Source organism: Syngnathus leptorhynchus, unplaced genomic scaffold, assembly GCF_054491065.1.
Source record: "Syngnathus leptorhynchus isolate UIUO unplaced genomic scaffold, UIUO_Slep HiC_scaffold_62, whole genome shotgun sequence".
Taxonomy (NCBI): Eukaryota; Metazoa; Chordata; class Actinopteri; order Syngnathiformes; family Syngnathidae; genus Syngnathus; species Syngnathus leptorhynchus.
The window spans coordinates 502,501-520,000 of record NW_028232029.1 but is presented as its reverse complement, the minus strand read 5'-3'; positions in this window follow the sequence as shown (position 1 = coordinate 520,000).

The window sequence follows — 17,500 nt, the reverse complement described above, 5'->3', positions numbered from 1 at the left end:
AGCTCCATAGCTCCAGGGCTCCATAGCTCCATAGCTCCAGAGCTCCAGAGCTCCAGAGCTCCAGAGCTCCATAGCTCCATACTTCCATAGCTCCGGAGCTCCATGGCTCCATACTTCCATAGCTCCAGCCTGGCTGGCTGGTGGCTCCATAGCTCCATACTTGCAGCCACGGAGCTGGCGAAAATTGCACTAAGTGCGAAAGCCCATTCATTTACAACGGCGTGTCCACAAGGCGGCGACATTTCCCCGTTACCGGTGGCTGCGCGGCGGGTGAGTGACAGAGCTTATCCGAGCGGCTGGAACTCTGCGCCGGCGTGGTCGAGAGTGAGGCCTCGGCCCTTTGGCTGCCTGGTACCTAAAACACTTCCATTGATCCAGCCTCGGAGGGTGCTGGCTGGTGGCTCCATACCTCCATAGCTCCATACCTCCAGAGCTCCATAGCTCCATAGCACCAGAGCTCCATAGCTCCATAGCACCAGAGCTCCATAGCTCCATAGCACCAGAGCTCCATAGCTCCATAGCACCAGAGCTCCATAGCACCAGAGCTCCATAGCTCCATAGCACCAGAGCTCCATAGCTCCATAGCACCAGAGCTCCATAGCTCCATAGCACCAGAGCTCCATAGCTCCATAGCACCAGAGCTCCATAGCTCCATAGCTCCATAGCTCCAGGGCTCCATAGCTCCATAGCTCCAGGGCTCCATAGCTCCAGGGCTCCAGGGCTCCATAGCTCCAGGGCTCCATAGCTCCAGGGCTCCAGGGCTCCATAGCTCCAGGGCTCCATAGCTCCAGGGCTCCAGGGCTCCATAGCTCCATACCTCCAGAGCTCCATACCTCCAGAGCTCCAGAGCTCCATAGCACCAGAGCTCCATGGCTTCAGAGCTCCATAGCACCATAGCTCCATACCTCCAGAGCTCCAGGGCTCCATAGCTCCATAGCTCCATAGCTCCATAGCTCCATACCTCCAGAGCTCCATAGCACCAGAGCTCCAGAGCTCCATAGCTCCAGCCTGGGTGGCTGGTGGCTCCATAGCTCCATACTTCCATAGCTCTAAGTCAGAGAGTTGGCGAAAATTGCACTAAGTGCGAAAGCCCATTCATTTACAACGGCGTGTCCACAAGGCGGCGACATTTCCCCGTTACCGGTGGCTGCGCGGCGGGAGAGTGACAGAGCTCATCCGAGCGGCTGGAACTCTGCGCCGGCGTGGTCGAGCGTGAGGCCTCGGCACTTTGGCCGCCTGGTACCTAAACACTTCCATTGATCCAGCCACGGAGGGTGCTGGCTGGTGGCTCCATACCTCCATAGCTCCATACCTCCAGAGCTCCAGAGCTCCATAGCACCAGAGCTCCATAGCTCCATAGCACCAGAGCTCCATAGCACCAGAGCTCCATAGCTCCATAGCACCAGAGCTCCATAGCTCCATAGCACCAGAGCTCCATAGCTCCATAGCACCAGAGCTCCATAGCACCAGAGCTCCATAGCTCCATAGCACCAGAGCTCCATAGCTCCATAGCACCAGCTCCATAGCTCCATAGCACCAGAGCTCCATAGCTCCATAGCACCAGAGCTCCATAGCTCCATAGCACCAGAGCTCCATAGCTCCATAGCACCAGAGCTCCATAGCTCCATAGCACCAGAGCTCCATAGCTCCATAGCTCCAGGGCTCCATAGCTCCAGGGCTCCAGGGCTCCAGGGCTCCATAGCTCCAGGGCTCCATAGCTCCAGGGCTCCAGGGCTCCATAGCTCCATACCTCCAGAGCTCCATAGCTCCATACTTCCAGAGCTCCATAGCTCCATAGCACCAGAGCTCCAGAGCTCCATAGCTCCATAGCACCAGAGCTCCATAGCACCAGAGCTCCATAGCTCCAGCCTGGGTGGCTGGTGGCTCCATAGCTCCATACTTCCATAGCTCCAGTCAGAGAGTTGGCGAAAATTGCACTAAGTGCGAAAGCCCATTCATTTACAAGGGCGTGTCCACAAGGCGGCGACATTTCCCCGTTACCGGTGGCTGCGCGGCAGGAGAGTGACAGAGCTTATCCGAGCGGCTGGAACTCTGCGCCGGCGTGGTCGAACGGCTGGCCTCGGTAGTTGAGGTACCAGGGGTGGGCCGGGGAGCTCCAGGCGGGTCTTGTGAGAGAGTGAAGCCGAGCGGCTGGAACTCTGGGCCGGCCTGGTCGAGCGGCTGGCCTCGGTAGTTGAGGTACCAGGGGCGGGCTGGGGAGCTCCAGGCGGGGCTTGTGAGAGAGTGAAGCCGAGCGGCTGGAACTCTGGGCCGGCGTGGTTGAGCCACGGAGGGTGCTGGCTGGTGGCTCCATAGCTCCATAGCTCCATAGCTCCATACTTCCATAGCTCCATACTTCCATAGCTCCAGACTTCCATAGCTCCATAGCTCCATAGCTCCATAGCTCCATAGCTCCATAGCACCAGAGCTCCAGAGCTCCATAGCACCAGAGCTCCAGAGCTCCATAGCTCCATAGCTCCATAGCCCCAGAGCTCCATAGCTCCATAGCTCCATAGCTCCAGAGCTCCATACTTCCATAGCTCCAGAGCTCCAGCCTGTCTGGTGGCTCCATAGCTCCATAGCTCCATACTTGCAGCCACGGAGCTGGCGAAAATTGCACTAAGTGCGAAAGCCCATTCATTTACAACGGCGTGTCCACAAGGCGGCGACATTTCCCCGTTACCGGTGGCTGCTTAGCGGGAGAGTGACAGAGCTTATCCGAGCGGCTGGAACTCTGGGCCGGCCTGGTCGAGCGGCTGGCCTCGGTAGTTGAGGTACCAGGGGCGGGCTGGGGAGCTCCAGGCGGGGCTTGTGAGAGAGTGTAGCCGAGCGGCTGGAACTCTGGGCCGGCGTGGTTGAGCAGCATGCCCGCGGAGGTGGCTCTTCCATAGGCACGGAGGGTGCTGGAGCTCCACACTTCCCTAGGCACGGAGGGTGCTGGAGCTCCACACTTCCATAGGCAGGGAGGGTGCTGGAGCTCCACACTTCCATAGGCAGGGAGGGTGCTGGAGCTCCACACTTCCATAGGCAGGGAGGGTGCTGGAGCTCCACACTTCCATAGGCAGGGAGGGTGCTGGAGCTCCACACTTCCATAGGCAGGGAGGGTGCTGGAGCTCCACACTTCCATAGGCAGGGAGGGTGCTGGAGCTCCACACTTCCATAGGCAGGGAGGGTGCTGGAGCTCCACACTTCCATAGGCAGGGAGGGTGCTGGAGCTCCACACTTCCATAGGCAGGGAGGGTGCTGGAGCTCCACACTTCCATAGGCAGGGAGGGTGCTGGAGCTCCACACTTCCATAGGCAGGGAGGGTGCTGGAGCTCCACACTTCCATAGGCAGGGAGGGTGCTGGAGCTCCACACTTCCATAGGCAGGGAGGGTGCTGGAGCTCCACACTTCCATAGGCAGGGAGGGTGCTGGAGCTCCACACTTCCATAGGCAGGGAGGGTGCTGGAGCTCCACACTTCCATAGGCAGGGAGGGTGCTGGAGCTCCACACTTCCATAGGCAGGGAGGGTGCTGGAGCTCCACACTTCCATAGGCAGGGAGGGTGCTGGAGCTCCACACTTCCATAGGCAGGGAGGGTGCTGGAGCTCCACACTTCCATAGGCAGGGAGGGTGCTGGAGCTCCACACTTCCATAGGCAGGGAGGGTGCTGGAGCTCCACACTTCCATAGGCAGGGAGGGTGCTGGAGCTCCACACTTCCATAGGCAGGGAGGGTGCTGGAGCTCCACACTTCCATAGGCAGGGAGGGTGCTGGAGCTCCACACTTCCATAGGCAGGGAGGGTGCTGGAGCTCCACACTTCCATAGGCAGGGAGGGTGCTGGAGCTCCACACTTCCATAGGCAGGGAGGGTGCTGGAGCTCCACACTTCCATAGGCAGGGAGGGTGCTGGAGCTCCACACTTCCATAGGCAGGGAGGGTGCTGGAGCTCCACACTTCCATAGGCAGGGAGGGTGCTGGAGCTCCACACTTCCATAGGCAGGGAGGGTGCTGGAGCTCCACACTTCCATAGGCAGGGAGGGTGCTGGAGCTCCACACTTCCATAGGCAGGGAGGGTGCTGGAGCTCCACACTTCCATAGGCAGGGAGGGTGCTGGAGCTCCACACTTCCATAGGCAGGGAGGGTGCTGGAGCTCCACACTTCCATAGGCAGGGAGGGTGCTGGAGCTCCACACTTCCATAGGCAGGGAGGGTGCTGGAGCTCCACACTTCCATAGGCAGGGAGGGTGCTGGAGCTCCACACTTCCATAGGCAGGGAGGGTGCTGGAGCTCCACACTTCCATAGGCAGGGAGGGTGCTGGAGCTCCACACTTCCATAGGCAGGGAGGGTGCTGGAGCTCCACACTTCCATAGGCAGGGAGGGTGCTGGAGCTCCACACTTCCATAGGCAGGGAGGGTGCTGGAGCTCCACACTTCCATAGGCAGGGAGGGTGCTGGAGCTCCACACTTCCATAGGCAGGGAGGGTGCTGGAGCTCCACACTTCCATAGGCAGGGAGGGTGCTGGAGCTCCACACTTCCATAGGCAGGGAGGGTGCTGGAGCTCCACACTTCCATAGGCAGGGAGGGTGCTGGAGCTCCACACTTCCATAGGCAGGGAGGGTGCTGGAGCTCCACACTTCCATAGGCAGGGAGGGTGCTGGAGCTCCACACTTCCATAGGCAGGGAGGGTGCTGGAGCTCCACACTTCCATAGGCAGGGAGGGTGCTGGAGCTCCACACTTCCATAGGCAGGGAGGGTGCTGGAGCTCCACACTTCCATAGGCAGGGAGGGTGCTGGAGCTCCACACTTCCATAGGCAGGGAGGGTGCTGGAGCTCCACACTTCCATAGGCAGGGAGGGTGCTGGAGCTCCACACTTCCATAGGCAGGGAGGGTGCTGGAGCTCCACACTTCCATAGGCAGGGAGGGTGCTGGAGCTCCACACTTCCATAGGCAGGGAGGGTGCTGGAGCTCCACACTTCCATAGGCAGGGAGGGTGCTGGAGCTCCACACTTCCATAGGCAGGGAGGGTGCTGGAGCTCCACACTTCCATAGGCAGGGAGGGTGCTGGAGCTCCACACTTCCATAGGCAGGGAGGGTGCTGGAGCTCCACACTTCCATAGGCAGGGAGGGTGCTGGAGCTCCACACTTCCATAGGCAGGGAGGGTGCTGGAGCTCCACACTTCCATAGGCAGGGAGGGTGCTGGCACATCCACACTTCCAGCCACGGAGCATGCTGGCACTTCCACCTTGCTTGCTAAGTCGGCGTGATCTTGCCCAAAAAGTCCCTCCTCACCTCCAGCTGGAAGTGGAAAAAAATCCTCCACCTGCTTGGCCGAGGTTCTGGAAGCCAGCAGCTCGCAGAATGTTGCCAAAGTTTCACTGGAAGGAAAAGAAAAGAGAAGACCGAGTGCGCATTTCACCTACCGCCGAATGTCCACAAGAGGGAAGTGTCACTCCGTCGCAGAATCTGCGCCGACGCACTCGGCACCCTTCGAATTTATGGTGCCGGTGCGGGTGTTCTGGGTGCAAAAAGGCCGCCCAAGTGGTAGAAAAAAATCAGACTTCGTCTCTTAGGTCGAAATTAATGCCAAGTTTTGAAATGCGCTGGCAGGGGTGGACCAGGGCCCGTTAGAAGTGCTTAGCCGAGGTCCTGGAAGCCTAACCCGGCGTGATCTTGTGCAAAAAGCCGCTGCTGAGCTCCAGCTGGAAGTGTAAAAAGAACCGGGCTGGATCAAAAAAAGAACCGGGCGGCCCGTTAAAATTGCTTAGCCGAGGTCCTGGAAGCCTAACCCGGCGTGATCTTGTGCAAAAAGCCGCTGCTGAGCTCCAGCTGGAAGTGGAAAAAGAACCGGGCTGGATCAAAAAAGAACCGGGCGACCCGTTAAAATTGCTTAGCCGAGGTCCTGGAAGCCTAACACGGCGTGTTCTTGTGCAAAAAGCCGCTCCCGAGCTCCAGCTGGAAGTGTAAAAAGAACCAGGCTGGATAAAAAAAAGAACCGGGCTGGATCAAAAAAGAACCGGGCGACCCGTTAAAATTGCTTAGCCGAGGTCCTGGAAGCCTAACACGGCGTGATCTTGTGCAAAAAGCCGCTCCCGAGCTCCAGCTGGAAGTGTAAAAAGAACCGGGCTGGATAAAAAAAGAACCGGGCTGGATCAAAAAAGAACCGGGCGGCCCGTTAAAATTGCTTAGCCGAGGTCCTGGAAGCCTAACACGGCGTGATCTTGTGCAAAAAGCCGCTCCCGAGCTCCAGCTGGAAGTGTAAAAAGAACCGGGCTGGATAAAAAAAAGAACCGGGCTGGATCAAAAAAGAACCGGGCGACCCGTTAAAATTGCTTAGCCGAGGTCCTGGAAGCCTAACACGGCGTGTTCTTGTGCAAAAAGCCGCTCCCGAGCTTCAGCTGGAAGTGTAAAAAGAACCGGGCTGGATAAAAAAAGAACCGGGCTGGATCAAAAAAGAACCGGGGGACCCGTTAAAATTGCTTAGCCGAGGTCCTGGAAGCCTAACCCGGCGTGATCTTGTGCAAAAAGCCGCTCCCGAGCTCCAGCTGGAAGTGTAAAAAGAACCGGGCTGGATAAAAAAAAGAACCGGGCTGGATCAAAAAAGAACCGGGCGACCCGTTAAAATTGCTTAGCCGAGGTCCTGGAAGCCTAACACGGCGTGATCTTGTGCAAAAAGCCGCTCCCGAGCTCCAGCTGGAAGTGTAAAAAGAACCGGGCTGGATAAAAAAAGAACCGGGCTGGATCAAAAAAGAACCGGGGGACCCGTTAAAATTGCTTAGCCGAGGTCCTGGAAGCCTAACCCGGCGTGATCTTGTGCAAAAAGCCGCTCCCGAGCTCCAGCTGGAAGTGTAAAAAGAACCGGGCTGGATAAAAAAAGAACCGGGCTGGATCAAAAAAGAACCGGGCGACCCGTTAAAATTGCTTAGCCGAGGTCCTGGAAGCCTAACCCGGCGTGATCTTGTGCAAAAAGCCGCTCCCGAGCTCCAGCTGGAAGTGTAAAAAGAACCGGGCTGGATAAAAAAAAGAACCGGGCTGGATCAAAAAAGAACCGGGCGACCCGTTAAAATTGCTTAGCCGAGGTCCTGGAAGCCTAACACGGCGTGATCTTGTGCAAAAAGCCGCTCCCGAGCTCCAGCTGGAAGTGTAAAAAGAACCGGGCTGGATAAAAAAAAGAACCGGGCTGGATCAAAAAAGAACCGGGCGACCCGTTAAAATTGCTTAGCCGAGGTCCTGGAAGCCTAACACGGCGTGATCTTGTGCAAAAAGCCGCTCCCGAGCTCCAGCTGGAAGTGTAAAAAGAACCGGGCTGGATAAAAAAAAGAACCGGGCTGGATCAAAAAAGAACCGGGCGACCCGTTAAAATTGCTTAGCCGAGGTCCTGGAAGCCTAACACGGCGTGTTCTTGTGCAAAAAGCCGCTCCCGAGCTCCAGCTGGAAGTGTAAAAAGAACCGGGCTGGATAAAAAAAGAACCGGGCTGGATCAAAAAAGAACCGGGCGACCCGTTAAAATTGCTTAGCCGAGGTCCTGGAAGCCTAACACGGCGTGTTCTTGTGCAAAAAGCCGCTCCCGAGCTCCAGCTGGAAGTGTAAAAAGAACCAGGCTGGATAAAAAAAAGAACCGGGCTGGATCAAAAAAGAACCGGGCGACCCGTTAAAATTGCTTAGCCGAGGTCCTGGAAGCCTAACACGGCGTGTTCTTGTGCAAAAAGCCGCTCCCGAGCTCCAGCTGGAAGTGTAAAAAGAACCAGGCTGGATAAAAAAAAGAACCGGGCTGGATCAAAAAAGAACCGGGCGACCCGTTAAAATTGCTTAGCCGAGGTCCTGGAAGCCTAACACGGCGTGATCTTGTGCAAAAAGCCGCTCCCGAGCTCCAGCTGGAAGTGTAAAAAGAACCGGGCTGGATAAAAAAAGAACCGGGCTGGATCAAAAAAGAACCGGGCGACCCGTTAAAATTGCTTAGCCGAGGTCCTGGAAGCCTAACACGGCGTGTTCTTGTGCAAAAAGCCGCTCCCGAGCTCCAGCTGGAAGTGTAAAAAGAACCAGGCTGGATAAAAAAAAGAACCGGGCTGGATCAAAAAAGAACCGGGCGACCCGTTAAAATTGCTTAGCCGAGGTCCTGGAAGCCTAACACGGCGTGTTCTTGTGCAAAAAGCCGCTCCCGAGCTCCAGCTGGAAGTGTAAAAAGAACCAGGCTGGATAAAAAAAAGAACCGGGCTGGATCAAAAAAGAACCGGGCGACCCGTTAAAATTGCTTAGCCGAGGTCCTGGAAGCCTAACACGGCGTGATCTTGTGCAAAAAGCCGCTCCCGAGCTCCAGCTGGAAGTGTAAAAAGAACCGGGCTGGATAAAAAAAAGAACCGGGCTGGTTCAAAAAAGAACCGGGCAACCCGTTAAAATTGCTTCGCCGAGGTCCTGGAAGCCTAACCCGGCGTGATCTTGCCCGAAAGTCGGCCTCTATACTTCCATTTTAGGTACCAGGGGCTCATAGTGTACTTGGTCCCACTAGTCAGTGTACTCATCCAGTTACCCCCCGTTTTCCAAAACACCATCGGCACGTATAAGGGGGGGACTCCTGAGAGAGATGAGGTATATGGCAGCGCAACACCAATCCGCTCCGCGCTGGTTCCCATGTCGGCTACGGATGAATAAAACCAGCCTGTCCCCCCTGGAGCTCACGAGACACGGAATTTTTTCTAAGTGCCAACGGCTCTTCCGAGCAAACGTGTCCGCTCCGGCTGGTTCCCCCGTCGGCCTCGAATGACGAAAAATGCCGGTCTCCGCCCGGAGCTCATGACAAACGAAAAATTTTCTAAGTGCCAACGGCACTAGCGAGCGAATGTGTCCGCTCGGCGCTGGTTCCCGGGTCGAACCCGGAAGACGAAAAACGCCGCTCTCCGCCCGGAGCTCATGACAAACGAAAAATTTTCTAAGTGCCAACGGCACTAGCGAGCGAATGTGTCCGCTCGGCGCTGGTTCCCGGGTCGAACCCGGAAGACGAAAAACGCCGCTCTCCGCCCGGAGCTCATGACAAACGAAAATTTTTCTAAGTGCCAACGGCACTAGCGAGCGAATGTGTCCGCTCGGCGCTGGTTCCCGGGTCGAACCCGGAAGACGAAAAACGCCGGTCTCCGCCCGGAGCTCATGACAAACGAAAAATTTTCTAAGTGCCAACGGCACTAGCGAGCGAATGTGTCCGCTCGGCGCTGGTTCCCGGGTCGAACCCGGAAGACAAAAAACGCCGGTCTCCGCCCGGAGCTCATGACAAACGAAAAATTTTCTAAGTGCCAACGGCACTAGCGAGCGAATGTGTCCGCTCGGCGCTGGTTCCCGGGTCGAACCCGGAAGACGAAAAACGCCGCTCTCCGCCCGGAGCTCATGACAAACGAAAAATTTTCTAAGTGCCAACGGCACTAGCGAGCGAATGTGTCCGCTCGGCGCTGGTTCCCGGGTCGAACCCGGAAGACGAAAAACGCCGGTCTCCGCCCGGAGCTCATGACAAACGAAAAATTTTCTAAGTGCCAACGGCACTAGCGAGCGAATGTGTCCGCTCGGCGCTGGTTCCCGGGTCGAACCCGGAAGACGAAAAACGCCGGTCTCCGCCCGGAGCTCATGACAAACGAAAAATTTTCTAAGTGCCAACGGCACTAGCGAGCGAATGTGTCCGCTCGGCGCTGGTTCCCGGGTCGGACCCGGAAGACGAAAAACGCCGGTCTCCGCCCGGAGCTCATGACAAACGAAAAATTTTCTAAGTGCCAACGGCACTAGCGAGCGAATGTGTCCGCTCGGCGCTGGTTCCCGGGTCGGACCCGGAAGACGAAAAACGCCGGTCCTCGCCTGGAGGTCCCAGCAAAATCGGCGAAAAAACGACTAAGTGTCAACTTTCGAAAAAACGGCTAAGTGTCGACTTTCGAAAAAACGGCTAAGTGTCAACTTTCGAAAAAACGGCTAAGTGTCAACTTTCGAAAAAACGACTAAGTGCCCACGGCTCTGCGGGGCTTGTGAGTCCGCCCCGCGCCGGTTCGGCGGTCGGCCTCAAAAAGCAAAAAATCAGCCTCTCTCCCTGGAGCTCACCAAAAATTTGTCGAAATTTTTCTAAGTTCTCCTCGAGGTACCAGGGGGTGAGGTACCCGGGCTAAGGTGCAGTACCTTTTTTGGTCTTCAGGTGCGCCAGAGTACAATGAAATGGTCCCAGTAGTCAGTGTACTCATCGACTTTCCCCCCGTTTTCCAAAGCACCTCGTTTACGAGTATGGAGGAGATGGTGCTGGTCTCCCCACGGCGTCGGACACGCCGTCCTCGACAGCACAAGGTCGGATAGAAGACCTGGAAAGCGCCGTGGCACGCGCTGGAGGTGGGCACTTTGGCGAAAAAACGACTAAGTGTCAACTTTCGAAAAAACGACTAAGTGTCAACTTTCGAAAAAACGGCTAAGTGTCAACTTTCGAAAAAACGACTAAGTGTCACCTCTCTGAAAAAATGGCAAAGTGTCGCCTCTCTGAAAATTTTCTAAGTGCCCACGGCTCTGCGGGCTCGTGCATCCGAGCCGCGCCGGTTCTGCAACCGGCCTAGAATGACGAAAAATAACGGTCTCCTCCTGGAGCTCACAGCCAATTGTGGCGAAAAAGTGGCAAAGTGCCCACGGCTCTGCGGGCTCGTGCATCCGACCCGCGCCGGTTCTGCAGCCGGCCTAGAATGACGAAAAATAACGGTCTCCTCCTGGAGCTCACAGCCAACTTGGCAAAAAGTTTCTAAGTGCCCACGGCCCTGCCGAGCTTTGGCGTCCGCCCAGCGCCGGTTCCGCAGTCGGCCTCCAATGACGAAAAATAACGGTCTCCTCCTGGAGCTCACAGCCAACTTGGCAAAAAGTTTCTAAGTGCCCACGGCCCTGCCGAGCTTTGGCGTCCGCCCAGCGCCGGTTCCGCAGTCGGCCTCGAATGACGAAAAATAACGGTCTCCTCCTGGAGCTCACAGCCAACTTGGCAAAAAGTTTCTAAGTGCCCACGGCCCTGCCGAGCTTTGGCGTCCGCCCAGCGCCGGTTCCGCAGTCGGCCTCGAATGACGAAAAATAACGGTCTCCTCCTGGAGCTCACAGCCAACTTGGCAAAAAGTTTCTAAGTGCCCACGGCCCTGCCGAGCTTTGGCGTCCGCCCAGCGCCGGTTCCGCAGTCGGCCTCGAATGACGAAAAATAACGGTCTCCTCCTGGAGCTCACAGCCAACTTGGCAAAAAGTTTCTAAGTGCCCACGGCCCTGCCGAGCTTTGGCGTCCGCCCAGCGCCGGTTCCGCAGTCGGCCTCGAATGACGAAAAATAACGGTCTCCTCCTGGAGCTCACAGCCAACTTGGCAAAAAGTTTCTAAGTGCCCACGGCCCTGCCGAGCTTTGGCGTCCGCCCAGCGCCGGTTCCGCAGTCGGCCTCGAATGACGAAAAATAACGGTCTCCTCCTGGAGCTCACAGCCAACTTGGCAAAAAGTTTCTAAGTGCCCACGGCCCTGCCGAGCTTTGGCGTCCGCCCAGCGCCGGTTCCGCAGTCGGCCTCGAATGACGAAAAATAACGGTCTCCTCCTGGAGCTCACAGCCAACTTGGCAAAAAGTTTCTAAGTGCCCACGGCCCTGCCGAGCTTTGGCGTCCGCCCAGCGCCGGTTCCGCAGTCGGCCTCGAATGACGAAAAATAACGGTCTCCTCCTGGAGCTCACAGCCAACTTGGCAAAAAGTTTCTAAGTGCCCACGGCCCTGCCGAGCTTTGGCGTCCGCCCAGCGCCGGTTCCGCAGTCGGCCTCGAATGACGAAAAATAACGGTCTCCTCCTGGAGCTCACAGCCAACTTGGCAAAAAGTTTCTAAGTGCCCACGGCCCTGCCGAGCTTTGGCGTCCGCCCAGCGCCGGTTCCGCAGTCGGCCTCGAATGACGAAAAATAACGGTCTCCTCCTGGAGCTCACAGCCAACTTGGCAAAAAGTTTCTAAGTGCCCACGGCCCTGCCGAGCTTTGGCGTCCGCCCAGCGCCGGTTCCGCAGTCGGCCTCGAATGACGAAAAATAACGGTCTCCTCCTGGAGCTCACAGCCAACTTGGCAAAAAGTTTCTAAGTGCCCACGGCCCTGCCGAGCTTTGGCGTCCGCCCAGCGCCGGTTCCGCAGTCGGCCTCGAATGACGAAAAATAACGGTCTCCTCCTGGAGCTCACAGCCAACTTGGCAAAAAGTTTCTAAGTGTCACATCTCTGAAAAAACGGCTAAGTGTCGACTTTCGAAAAAACGGCAAAGTGTCACATCTCTGAAAAAACGGCTAAGTGTCGACTTTCGAAAAAACGGCTAAGTGTCAACTTTCGAAAAAACGGCTAAGTGTCGCCTCTCTGAAAAAACGGCAAAGTGTCAACTTTCGAAAAAACGACAGAGTGTCGCCTCTCTGAAAAAACGACTAAGTGTCGACTCTGAGAAAATGGCAAAGTGCCCACGGCTCTGCGGGCTCGTGCATCCGACCCGCGCCGGTTCCCCAGCCGGCCTGAAATAAGGCAAAACCAGCCTCTCCGCCTGGAGCTCAGAGCCAACTTGGCGAATATTTTCTAAGTGCCCACGGCTCTGCGTGGCTACGGCGTCTGCCCAGCGCCGGTTCCTGGGTCGAACCCCGAGGACGAGGAATGCCGGTCTCCGCCTGGAGGTCCCAGCTTAATCGGCGAAAATTTTCTAAGTGCCCACGGCTCTGCCGGGCTCGTGCATCCGACCCGCGCCGGTTCCCCAGCCGGCCTGAAATAAGGCAAAACCAGGCTCTCCCCCTGGAGCTCAGAGCCAATTGTGGCGAAAAAACGACTAAGTGTCAACTTTCGAAAAAACGACTAAGTGTCAACTTTCCAAAAAAACGGCTAAGTGTCGACTTTCGAAAAAACGGCTAAGTGTCAACTTTCGAAAAAACGACTAAGTGTCGCCTCTGAAAAAACGACTAAGTGTCGCCTCTCTGAAAAAACGACTAAGTGCCCACGGCTCTGCGGGGCTTGTGAGTCCGCCCCGCGCCGGTTCGGCGGTCGGCCTCAAAAAGCGAAAAATCAGCCTCTCTCCCTGGAGCTCACCAAAAATTTGTCGAAATTTTTCTAAGTTCTCCTCGAGGTACCAGGGGGTGAGGTACCCGGGCTAAGGTGCAGTACCTTTTTTGGTCTTCAGGTGCGCCAGAGTACAATGAAATGGTCCCAGTAGTCAGTGTACTCATCGACTTTCCCCCCGTTTTCCAAAGCACCCCGTTTACGAGTATGGAGGAGATGGTGCTGGTCTCCCCACGGCGTCGGACACGCCGTCCTCGACAGCACAAGGTCGGATAGAAGACCTGAAAAGCGCCGTGGCACGCGCTGGAGGTGTCACTGTGGCGAAAAAGTGACTAAGTGTCAACTTTCGAAAAAACGGCTAAGTGTCAACTTTCGAAAAAACGGCTAAGTGTCAACTTTCGAAAAAACGGCTAAGTGTCAACTTTCGAAAAAACGACTAAGTGTCGCCTCTCTGAAAAAACGGCAAAGTGTCAACTTTCGAAAAAACGACTAAGTGTCAACTTTCGAAAAAACGACTAAGTGTCACCTCTCTGAAAAAATGGCAAAGTGTCAACTGCGAATGTGGTGGTGCATGGAAGGAAGTGGAGGACGGCCGCCTCCTTAAACACAGGCCGAAGAGGAGCGTCAGGGCCGGCTCCTTAAACACGGACCGAGTGTCGCCCTTAACACAGACCAAGCGGAGGACGGCCGCCTCCCTAAATACAGGCCGAACCGGAGCGCGAGGGCCGCTCCTTAAACACGGACCGAGTGTCGCCCTTAACACAGACCAAGGGGAGGACGGCCGCCTCCTTAAACACAGGCCGGAGAGGAGCGTCAGGGCCAGGCTCCTCAAACATGGACCGAGTGTCGCCCTTAACACAGACCAAGGGGAGGACGGCCGCCTCCTTAAACACAGGCCGGAGAGGAGCGTCAGGGCCAGGCTCCTCAAACATGGACCGAGTGTCGCCCTTAACACAGACCAAGGGGAGGACGGCCGCCTCCTTAAACACAGGCCGGAGAGGAGCGTCAGGGCCAGGCTCCTCAAACATGGACCGAGTGTCGCCCTTAACACGGACCAAGGGGAGGACGGCCGCCTCCTTAAACACAGGCCGGAGAGGAGCGTCAGGGCCAGGCTCCTCAAACATGGACCGAGTGTCGCCCTTAACACGGACCAAGGGGAGGACGGCCGCCTCCTTAAACACAGGCCGGAGAGGAGCGTCAGGGCCAGGCTCCTCAAACATGGACAGAGTGTCGCCCTTAACACAGACCAAGCGGAGGACGGCCGCCTCCCTAAATACAGGCCGAACCGGAGCGCGAGTGTCGCTCCTTAAACACGGACCGAGTGGAGGACGGCCGCCTCCTTAAACACAGGCCGAACAAAATGACACAAAGTGTCAACTGCGAATGTTGTCCATCCAAGGAAGGAGCGTGATGCCCGGCCGGCTCCTTAAACACAGGCCGAGAGTCGCCCCGGACGGTCCGCCTCGCGGCGCCCGTCTGCTCGGATAAAATGACACAAAGTGTCAACTACGAATGTTGTCCATCCAAGGAGGGAGCGTGATGCCCGGCCGGCTCCGAAAACACAGGCCGAGAGTCGCCCCGGACGGTCCGCCTCGCGGCGCCCGTCTGCTCGGATAAAATGACACAAAGTGTCAACTGCGAATGTTGTCCATCCAAGGAAGGAGCGTGATGCCCGGCCGGCTCCTTAAACACAGGCCGAGAGTCGCCCCGGACGGTCCGCCTCGCGGCGCCCGTCTGCTCGGATAAAATGACACAAAGTGTCAACTACGAATGTTGTCCATCCAAGGAGGGAGCGTGATGCCCGGCCGGCTCCGAAAACACAGGCCGAGAGTCGCCCCGGACGGTCCGCCTCGCGGCGCCCGTCTGCTCGGATAAAATGACACAAAGTGTCAACTGCGAATGTTGTCCATCCAAGGAAGGAGCGTGATGCCCGGCCGGCTCCTTAAACACAGGCCGAGAGTCGCCCCGGACGGTCCGCCTCGCGGCGCCCGCCCGCTCGGATAAAATGACACAAAGTGTCAACTACGAATGTTGTCCATCCAAGGAAGGAGCGTGATGCCCCGGCCGGCTCCTTAAACACAGGCCGAGAGTCGCCCCGGACGGTCGCCTCGCGGCGCCCGTCTGCTCGGATAAAATGACACAAAGTGTCAACTACGAATGTTGTCCATCCAAGGAGGGAGCGTGATGCCCGGCCGGCTCCTTAAACACAGGCCGAGAGTCGCCCCGGACGGTCCGCCTCGCGGCGCCCGTCTGCTCGGATAAAATGACACAAAGTGTCAACTGCGAATGTTGTCCATCCAAGGAAGGAGCGTGATGCCCGGCCGGCTCCTTAAACACAGGCCGAGAGTCGCCCCGGACGGTCCGCCTCGCGGCGCCCGCCCGCTCGGATAAAATGACACAAAGTGTCAACTACGAATGTTGTCCATCCAAGGAAGGAGCGTGATGCCCGGCCGGCTCCGAAAACACAGGCGAGAGTCGCCCCGGACGGTCGCCTCGCGGCGCCCGTCTGCTCGGATAAAATGACACAAAGTGTCAACTACGAATGTTGTCCATCCAAGGAGGGAGCGTGATGCCCGGCCGGCTCCGAAAACACAGGCCGAGAGTCGCCCCGGACGGTCCGCCTCGCGGCGCCCGTCTGCTCGGATAAAATGACACAAAGTGTCAACTACGAATGTTGTCCATCCAAGGAGGGAGCGTGAGGCCCGGCCGGCTCCGAAAACCACAGGCCGAGAGTCGCCCCGGACGGTCCGCCTCTCGAGGCGCCCGCCCGCTCGGATAAAATGACACAAAGTGTCAACTACGAATGTTGTCCATCCAAGGAGGGAGCGTGATGCCCGGCCGGCTCCGAAAACACAGGCCGAGATTCGACCCCGGACGGGCCGTCTTCTCCCGGCGCCCGCCCGCGTACGCCCCCCATCCCCGGTCGCCCGTCTGCTCCCGGCGGGCCTCCGAGTACCCCCTCACCCAACTGACCGACTGGCACTCATGACCCGCCTTGGTAGGGCTCCATCGGCCTCGGCTCGTCCGACGTCGGGTGGACGGTTCCTACCCACTGCGGGTCGCACTCTAGCGCCCCGGCCGCCGCGTGAGCGTGCGCTCCCCGCGCCGCCCCGCAGGCCCCGGCGCGACCGTACTGCGGCGAGACCGAGACGACCCGGTTTGGCATCCATTCCCACCTAGCCACGATCCACGGAGGCCGAGCGAGCGGCTGAGTGTCGGGCGCCGCGCGTGCGAGCGTCCGCCGGCCGCGCCGGTCCTTCCGCGAATGTCGTTTCTCAAACCCTCCGGCTTGATAGCGGCGGCACCACGGGAAGCCGTCCACACACACACCGTCCGACCTCTATCCGAAAAGCCTTCCCGACCAACCGCGGTCGCGGGGGCGTCTGTCGCTCCGCATCGGGGGGGCGTATGGCTTCCGCGCTACGCGCTGCGGGCTCGGGGGGGCCGCAACGGCTGAGTCTGACTCGGCCGGGGCGCAGCTTCCCTCCCGGCAGTCAGCAATAGTGCCGATCGCGCCTGCCACCAGCCCCCTCCCCGACGGGTTCGTCGGCGCCGGCTGGCCGCCGTCCGCCTTCGTTCCCCGAGGGTTCCCAACCAGCGCCGATCCAACTCCGCATCCTGGCCGCACGCAGTGCGTGCCTCGCGCGGGTAAGTCGCCGGCGCAGCGCCGCAGCTCCCGACCCCCGCGTACGGGAATAGTTGAGGGCCTCAGCGGGCCGCACCGACCGAGTCCGACTCGGGCCGGGGCGCAGATTCCCGCTTGGGTGACCGAACGTTCTCTGCTCGGGCCGGAGGGCCGACGCCCGTCCCCCCCCGTCGTCCCCCACGGACCGCCTCCGAGGCCACTTCGCACGGCTCATCCTCGGCTCCCTACCAATGCTTAATCGATGGGCCGCCCGGCCGGATTCGCGCCACCCTGTCCACCGCGAGTCTCCCCAGACTAACCCGAGTTACCGCCCAGCTCGCCTAACCTTGCACTCGCTCTGCCAAACGGTCGTGTAGTCGGCGGGCCGTCCTACGGGTCGCCCTCCCTCCCCAAACGCGCGGCGGGATAGCGGCAAGGCGGCGGCGGCGGCCAGCGGCGTCGGGGCGCTCGCACCGGAGAAGAGGCGTCTTACGAGGCCGGGCGCAGCTCCCTCTCGTTTACTTGCTGAGTAGCGGCGCTCGAAGGTTCCGCGGCGAGCGCGGCTCATCCCATTGAATGTCCCTGCACCAGGCTCCATCGAAGGGCCGCCCGGCCGGATTCGCACCCCCCTGTCCACCGCGAAGTCCCCTCGACTAACCCGAGTTACCGCCCAGTTCGCCTAACCTTGCATCGCCCCGCCAAACGAGCGAGTTGTCGGCCGTCCTGCGGGTCGCCACCGGCCCCAAACGTGCGGAGGGATAGCGGCAAGGCGGCGGCGGCGGCCAGCGGCGTCGGGGTCGACCTAGCACCGGAGAAGAGGTGTCTTACGAGGCCGGGCGCAGCTCCTCTCGTTTAGGGGTCCGCGA